This window comes from Otolemur garnettii, unplaced genomic scaffold (assembly GCF_000181295.1).
Source record: "Otolemur garnettii isolate 467f Iridium unplaced genomic scaffold, OtoGar3 scaffold00176, whole genome shotgun sequence".
Lineage (NCBI taxonomy): Eukaryota > Metazoa > Chordata > Mammalia > Primates > Galagidae > Otolemur > Otolemur garnettii.
This window is the reverse complement of record NW_003852571.1, coordinates 1342503-1351858: the sequence shown is the minus strand read 5'-3', so window position 1 is coordinate 1351858 and position 9356 is coordinate 1342503.

Here is a 9356-nt window from a genome sequence, read left to right as displayed (position 1 = left end):
GAAACTAAGTTTTGCTGGATACAGGATCCTTGGTTGAAAGTTATTTTGTTTTAGGAGATTAAAAGTCGATGACCATCCTCTTCTAGCCTGAAAAGTTTCAGCTGAGAGATCTGCAGTCATCCTAATACTCTTCCCCTTGTAGGTTATGGTTTTCTTACATCTAACTGCTTTCAGAATTTCCTTTTTCATCTTAACTTTGGTGAAGTTAATTATGATGTGTCTGGGTGATGTCTTGTTCAGGTTGAGTCGTGATAGGGTTCTGAAATGATCTGCTATCTGAATTTCAGAATTTCTTGGCATGTTTGGAAAGTTCTCTTTCATAGTTTCATGAAGAATAGCCTCTGTGTTTTGTGAAGCAACTTCATCACCTTCAGGGATTCCTATAAGGTGAACATTAGTTTTCTTCAAATTGTCCGAGAGTTCTCTGAGAGTGAGATCTGTTTTTACTCTCCACTTATTTTTATTTTTGTGCTCCTGGGCTTCTTCAAAAGCTTTGTCTTCAGAGTCAGAGATCCTTTCTTCTGCCTGTTGCACTCTGTTATGGAGGGATTCCACCGTGTCTTTCAGATCCTTGAGGGCTGCAACGTCTTATCTCAGTGTTTCAGAATCTTTGATCATTTTATCTTTGAAATAGTTGAGTTCTTGAGACATCTTTTGAATAATTTCTTGAGATATCTTTTGAATAATTTCTTCAGAAATCTTTTGAGTAATTTCTTGAACTCCTAATTCCTTCTTTTCTTCCATTCTGTTAATATTATTTGCTATCCACATTCTGAACTTGATTTCTGACATCGCAGCCATTTGCTTTTGGATGGGGTCTTCAATTGTGTCTGCTCCATTTTCCCTTGGAGGAGTTGATCTACTCTGGTTATTCAAGTTGCCAGAGTTTTTCGCTGATTCTGCCCCATGCTGAGTTTACCTTGTTTGGAGGCCTTATCAGAACCATTCAGTTGGTCACTTCTTTTGTTTGCCCAGAGAGACAGGCAGAGTGTGTCTATTGTCTTCTCCCAGTTCTCGGGTGCTAAGGCAACCGGGGTGCAGTGGAATGGTAGCAGCTGCACGGGAGTGTGTGTGGCAGGATTAGACCTCGTTCAGCCTGCTGGGGGGGCCAGGAGGGGCAGTAGACTGGTAGCAGCCGCATCAGTCCTAGTTCAGCTCCTCCAGGGCAACTGGTGGAACAGGAGAACTGTAGTAGCTAGATCAGTCCTAGTTCAGCACCCTGGAGCAGCCAGGGGGAGGGGGAATGGCAGTGGTAGTGCAGGGTATGCCAGCAACCAGATCAGTCCTAATTCAGCCCCGTCAGAGTAGCTGGGGGGGAGCAGAGGAGTCCTTGACCGTCGCTCATTGGATGCATAAGGCACTAGCAAGCCGATCTGTGCCCTGCCATTGCAGGACCCTGGAGCAGGGAACTCCCCCACTTCCATCTGTGGGACATACGTGGCTCTACCAAGCAGTTCTGGGCCCACCCAGAGTGGTAGACCCCTCCACCACCACTTGTAGGGTGCATGTGGCTTTAGCAAGCAGTTCTAGGCCCACCCAGCTTGAGTGGCTGGAGTGGGGAACTCCTCCCCTGGCCCCCGTGGGGTATGCATGTCTCTAGCAAGCTGTTTTGGGTCTACTTGGAATGGAGGACTCCTCCGCCACTGCCCACGGGATGACCACGGCACTAGCAAGCAATTCTGGGCCTGCCTGGGGCAGGGATCACCTCTGCCACCCATGAGGTGTGTGACTCTAGCAAACATTTTTGTGCCCGCCCTGCTCCGTGAAGGCAAAGGGACCCACCCAGCAAATGGGTTAGTCTGGGAAGGTTAATACCTCCTTCCCCACCTTGCACCCAGTCACTCGTAATCCCCCAGGTCTGTGGCCCTATTCACTCCAGTAGGCCGCCGCTGCTGGGATTTACAACTGGCAAAATCAGCCAGGAATCTGAGTTCAGTAGGGGGGCCTTGCATTTTTAAATTAGGCTTCTGTCCAACTAGATTTCTCTGCAAGTCCTTGCATTCAGCTCTGGGCAGCAGACAAATAGCAATTTACACTCAGGTATCAATTCTAGCCTCTGCCCACCCACTGCCTTTGTCTGAGGGGGATTACACCCTGAGGGTTGGTGCTTTACTTATGAAAGTTCTCTGAGTTTTACCTATGGCTGCTGTCCCAAACCTCTGTTTGTTCTTCTCACATTTGTGCCACAGTCAGCACAGAACAGCACCAGCCCTTTCCCCCTCTACTTCTCTCAAGGAGATGCCCCCAAATCTGGACTCCAAACCTCCAAACCTTGGATTGAGTGGGTGGGGACTCCTTGGAGTTCAATGTTGCAGGTGGTGAATATATACAGTTTTATATAGTTCAAACCTTCCCTCAACCATACACCTGGGGTGCCCCTTTGAATAGTCCTTGGGTGGTCTTCCAGGTTTAAGGGGTCCAAATCAGTTGTCCCAGTCAGCACCCGTTTCAGGTGGAAGAGTTCAAATGTCTCTGGGAGCTAGATAACAGGGGTCTGCTTGCAGCTCAGATATAACTTGCTCCAGTGCTCCATGAGGGCGAAGGGACCCACCTGGCAAATGGGTTAGTCTGGGAAGGTTAATACCTCCTTCCCCACCTTGCACCCAGTCACTCATAATCCTCCAGGTCTGTGGCCCTATTCACTCCAATAGGCCACTGCTCCCAGGGTTTATGACTGGCAAAATCAGCCAGAAATCTGAGTTTGGCAGGGGGGTCTTGCGTTTTTTATATTAGGCTTCTGTCCAGCTAGATTTCTCTGCAAGTCCTAGCATTCAGCTCTGGGCAGCAGACAAATAGCAATTTACACACAGGTGTCAATTCTAGCCTCTGCCCACCCACTGCCTTTGTCTGAGGGGGATTACACTCTGAGAATTGGTGCTCCACTTATGAAAGTTCTCTGCATTTTACCTGTGGCTCCTGTCCCTAACCTCTGTTTGCCCAGAGACGGGGCTGGAATGGCGTCAGTTTGCAGCTCAGGATACCACTGTTACTGTATTCGCGTTCCCCGAGCTGACCTTCCTCTCCTTATGCCTGTACCACAGTCAGCACAGAACAGCACCAGCCCTTTCCCCCTCCAACTCTCCCAAGGAAATGCCCAAGAATCTGGATTCCATAGGTAACAAACCTCCAGACCTTGGAGTGAGTGGGTGGGGAATTCTTGGAATTCAATGTTGCAGGTGGGAAATATATACAGTTTTATACAGTTTTACAGTTTTATGCCTGGCCAGAGGGTGCTGTGGCATGCCAGCGGGGGTAGGAGGTCCAGTTTTTAGGGGGTCTCTCTGGTGGGATAGAGTGGGAGGAAGTTTGAATTCTGCTCGCTTGTTTGCATGGAGTAAACTGCGAGCCCTTGTTGTGGGGGAGGGGACTCCTCTCAGCTTGGTGGTGGATTTTGTACCTTTTGGTTGTATTTTTGAGGTCTCAGCTTGCCTCAGGAAGGTTGAAGTGTGCTCTTCAATCTTCTCTCTTGGCTCTGCTCCAAACCATCAGCTAACTTGCTAAACTTCTGTCCTTTAAGCCTCCTTCTGGACAAGAGCTTCTATAAAAAGCTGGCTGCAGTCTGCCATCTTGGCTCCACCACCCCCCCCAGCCTGCCCCTTATTGATGTCACTGGCAGAATAGCACAACTTCAAAGAATTTGTTTCTCTCCCAGCTATATTCCCCTGAGGATCACATGCTGTTTGAGGTGACAGAAACCACGTGTCAGTTCTGGGAAGCTGCAAGCAGTTAGAGCTCACACTGAGCTGTCAGTTCCAGCCTCTTCCTGCCTGCCTTTGTCTCAGCTATAATCCCCTGAGGGCCGAGTGCATCTTAGGCTCAGTAAAGCAGTCCTCTGGCTCAACTCAGCACTGGGAGTCTGCTGGCTCTGCACAAGGGTATTCTAATCCCCACACTCCACTCAGGCCGCTACTGCTTCAGGCCATTCTATTTACTCACGTCCCAGATCCATCCACCAGTGGCTGCCACTGGAGAAGGTGCCTGGTTTCCTCTGGTTGCTGAGAGAGACAAAGCATGTCTGTCTGGAATAGCCCGAGGGGTGTGAGCCTTATTGTTTCCCCCCCCACACACTGCTGCTGTTCTCTGCCTCAGGGCACTGCCGCTGACAGGGATGGTGCAGACACTTCAATCACCACTGATGGATGATTTCAAAGGACACTGTATAAACTTTGAGAAAATGTCAGGACTGGGCACACTGAGGATGCCTTTGTTCTGAGGCAGAGTTACCCAACAACATGGGTTCCTCGTTATGGAGGAAGCAGCCAACATCTAACCAATGAAATCAGTTAGTCCTAATCAAATAGAGGCTTCTGCCTCCTGAACAGGAAGAGATGGGAGGAGCCACACTTCATGATATAAATCAGAGAGTCTTAGTACATGGTGGGCAGCATGAGGTGGATAGTGAGGATGAAGCCCATGCCAGGGAGAGATAGCAGAGTGTGCCAAACAGAGCACATGGCCTGGAGAGGGGAGGCCTGAGCTCTCTAATGGGAAGTGGGGGATGTGAGGCATCTGAAAAACAGGAAAGAACCTCTTCCCTAAAAGCACTTGCAATCTACAAGGGAAAACTGATGGGCATGGTCATACTTTGAGGAATAATCAAATGAAATTAGTTGTTGGTGCTGTGCTAGGCACCATGCAGGGAAAAGAAGGTTGAAGTCCATGCCCATAAGTATAGCAGGCTCTGGCTAGGGAAAACAAGAGAAAGCAAAGGAAAAATTATTAAGTGTTAATTTAGAGTTGACTCTGTGGCCCTGAGTGCAGAATGCTACCTGCCTCATACAGCCTTGAAAGATTTTATGAATGGGACAGGGCATGAGGTAAGCCCTGATGCTTGTCCTAGACTAAGACAGTCAAATGGGAAAGGAGACATATGACCCAGACATCAGAGTAGGAATGAACACAAACTCTTGAAGGACAAAAGAAAGTCAGCCCAACACAGTCAAGAACACTGAGCACTTGGAATATTATTAATGTTTAGGGATAAAAGACAGAGGTGATGTAGGAGATTCTGGAAACCACCCATAATCCAAGAGAAAGTTTGACCTACTTGATGTAGGCCTACCTGTGCTGACATGGAACAATCTTCAGGACACAGGGTTGCATGGCAGCTCAAAGGACAGAGCACTGAGGACAATACAACATACACTGTTTTCTGATGGCAGCCTAGGCCTGTGTCAGAATTTCTCCATGCAAACTTTCACTGTGGCTGCCTCAGAAGAAGAATCCAAGGGATCTGAGGTGAGAGGGTAGAGATTTATGTTTTAATATCTGCATCTTTGAACTCTTTGAAGGAACATGAGAGAGAAAGGGAGAAAAGGAAGAAGGAAGAGAGAAAAGAGAACTGGGCAAAGGAGATTAGCTTTGAGGCAACAGACTGTTGAGTCCCGTCTTCTGTTGCCTAGGAAATGTTGAAGATCAATAAATCAACTAGAAGATTGATCTGAAAGCCCTAGAAACAGGACTTTTCCTCAAAGTGATAAAAAGGCAGCAATGAAAAAAAAAAAGAGGGTTTAAATGAGTGGAAGAAGAAAACAGAGCCAAGGTATATTGTTTTCATATAATAAGAAATCCCCATGATCTGACACTATTGGTTTCTCAGAGAAACTATTTATCAAAAAAGAATTTCTGCAGGGCAGAGGCAAGATGGCTGACTGGAACCAGCTTTCCATAGAGGCTCCTGTCCAGAAGGAGAGTTAAAGGACAGAAGTTTAGCAAGTAAAATGATGGTTTGGAGCTGACCCAAGAAAGAATGTTGAAAAATTCACATCAAACATGCTGAAGTGAGCTGCAACCCCAAGGATACAAACAATAGGTACAAAATCCATCGCCAAGCGGATAGGAGTCCCTCTCCCATGAGAATAACTCGCAGTATACTTTCTACAAACAAGTGAGCAAAGTTCAAACATCCATCCATTTTATCCTATGGGAGAGATCCTCTAAAAACCAGACCTCCTTCCCCTACTAGGGAGCCACAGCACTCTCCTGACAGGCATATAACTGTGTAAAACTGTATATATTCTCTACCTGCAACTCTGAACTCCCAACACTCCCATCCACCTTCACCCCAAGTTCTAGAAGCCTGTCCCCCATGGAGTCCAGATTCTTGGGCATTTTCTTGAGGCGTGTAGACAGGATGTGGGCTGTTGCAGGTCTATGCTGATTTTGCGGCAGAGGGGTAAGGAGAAGATGGTGGTTAGAAGGAATCATATGGGAGAGGGAGAGGTGGTACCCCACAGCACAGAGCAGTAGTGGCAGCAGCAGGAACAATAGGGCTGACACCTTTGGTGATATTTTGGACAGACACTCCCTGTCTCTGTGGATAACCAGAGAAAGCCAGGGATACACTCCAGTGGCAGACACTGGCAGAACAGATCTGGGATGGTAACACAGGCCTCGTGAGCAAAGGGCATGCCTGAGGCAGTATATGTCTGGGTGGGGATGGAGGGGATGGAGGGAATGGAGAATAGCAGACCAGTGACGCAAAGATGGCATACTCCCAGGGTGTGGCTGAGCCAAAAGGTGACCCTAAGAAGCACCTGGCACTGAGGGGATCATAGCTGAGACAAAGGCAGGCAGACAGAGGTTGCAACTCAGAGCCAAGTGTGAGCTTTAACCACACCTGCCCCCAACACAAATTGCAATGGAGACAGACCCACCAGCTCAGGGCAGCGGCACAGACCAAAGCTGAGTCACAGTTTCTGTGAACTCAAACAGCACCTGGTCCATAGGGGAATATAGCCAGGAGAGAATTACAAAGTCTATGAAAATATAAGTGTCAGCAACATCAGTCAGTGGTGGGGATGGAAGTGAGTGAACCACCCCAGCTTCCATTAACCACCCAATGTTGTCAGGTCTCAGCCACCCTGGTGGATGGTGGCAGAGGAGACATAGATCTCCCTGTGACTCAGGCAGGAGAAAACTCCTGGAGAATCTATTCATTGGAGGGAACTGGGTCACAGCCCTGTGGGGTTACCTGTGACTGAGTGTGACAGAGGTACAAGGTGGGGAAGGAGGCATCAACCTTCCCACACTAATTCATTTGCTGGGGAGGGGGGTCCTTCTGACCCCATGGAGCACCACAATAAGTCATACTTGAGCTTCCAGCAGATTCCTGCTATCTAGGTGCCAGAGACCATTTGACCTCACCCACAAGACACTGGGTGCTGACTAGGATAATTGATTTGGATCTCTCAGACTGGACCAATAACCCAGGGATTATCCAAAGTGGTACACTGTGCATGTGGTTGTGGGAAGGTTTGATTTTCCTTTTCCAGTTGTTGCCATGGTGGGCGGGGTGAATTAATTGCTGGTATTTCTCCACAGCTGAGACTTCAACCCAGAGTACCTGATTCAATAGAGTAGGACAGACACCAGCTGAAAACAAGACAGAGCCACTTAGTCCCAGAACACCAAGTAAGTCCCCAGTGTCTCAGGCTGTAGCACTATATGGGTCCTTTGTAAAGCTTGAGGAGAAAAGGTACAGACACCAGTCACAGCTCTGGGGCAAAGGGCTGGTTAATCACTATGCCAGGAGCCCCACCCCACAACTTCACATTATCTGCACAGCTACCCTAATGGTGTAAAATAATAATGGGCCAGAATCAGTGGAAAGACTTCATTAACATGAATAATCAGAGTAGATCAACTCACCCAAAGAACTATATGGTGGACACAATTGAAGATCCAATCCATAAACAAATGGCAGAAATGTCAGAAATCAAATCCAGAATTTGGATTGCAAAGAAGATTCATAGAATGTAGGTAAAGTTGGAATTAGAAATTCAAGGAGCATTTCAAGAGTTGTATCAAGAATTCAATGAATTGAAAGACAAAATCACCAAGTTTTTGACACATTGAGACAAGAATTTGTAGCCCTCAAAGATCTGAGAAATACAGTAGAATCCCTCAGTAACAGAATGGAGCAGGCAGAAGAAAGGATCTCTGACATTGAAGTCAAAGCTTTTGAATGTGCCAAAGCACTCAAAGAGGAAGAGAATTGGTGAGCCAAAATGGATCATTCTCTCAGAGAGCTCTGGGATAATTTGAACAAAACTAATATTCACCTTATAAGAACCCCTGAAGGCAACGAAGTCACTTCACAAAACACAGAGGCTCTTCTTCAATAAATTATGAAAGAGAAATTTCCAGACATGCCAAGAGATTCTGAAATTCAGATAGCAGACAGTTTCAGAACCCCAGCATGACTCAACCCAAATAAGACATCCCCCAAGAACATCATAATTAACTTCACTAAAGTTAATATGAAAGAGAAAATTCTGAAAGCAGCTAGATGGAAGAAAACCATAACCTACAAGGGGAAGAATATTAGAATGACTGCAGATCTCTCTGCTGAAACCTTTCAGACTACAAGAGGGTGGTTATCAACTTTTAATCTCCTAAAACAAAATAATTTTCAACCCAGGATTCTGTATCCAGCTAAACTGAGTTTCATCTATGATGGAGAAATTAAATACTTTAATGACATTCACATGTTGAAGAAATTTGCCATAACCAAAACAGCTGTCCAGGATATTCTCCTCCATAATGACCAGTGCAACCCTCCACCACAAAACTAAACTCACCCAGAAACTTTTGATCAAATTCCAACTTCCACAGTGGCAAAAAGATTAAAAATGTCCACTGGACTTTCAAAACACTCCATACACAAAATTTTACCAGGCTTATCAGTATTCTCAATCAATGTGAATGGGTTAAATTGTCCTCTAAAGAGGCACAGGCTGGCTGACTGGATACAAAAACTCAGGCCAGATATCTGCTGCATACAAGAATCTCACCTTACTTTGAAAGACAAGCATAGACTCAGGGTGAAGGGATGGTCATCTATATTCCAGGCAAATGGAAAACAGAAAAAAGCAGATGTTGTAATTTTATTCGCAGGTACAATAGGCTTTAAACCAACAAAAGTAAGCAAGGATAAGGATGGTCACTTTATATTTGTTAAGGTTAATACTCAATACGATGAGATTTTAATTATCAATATTTACGCACCCAACCAGAATGCACCTTAATTTATAAGAGATACTCTGATAGGCAAGAGCAACATGATTTCTCCCAGCTCCATCATAGTCAGAGATATTAATACTTCTTTGGCAGTGTTGGATAGATCCTCCAATGAGAAGCTCAGCAAAGAAATTTTAGACTTAAACTTAACCATTCAGCATTTGGATTTAATGGACATCTATAGAAAATTTCATCCTAACAAAACTGAATACACATTTTTCTCACCAGCTCACAGAACATACTCAAAAATGGACCACATCTTAGGTCACAAGTTTAACCTCAGCAAATTTAAAAGAATAGAAATTATTCCATGCATCTTCTTGGACCATCATGGA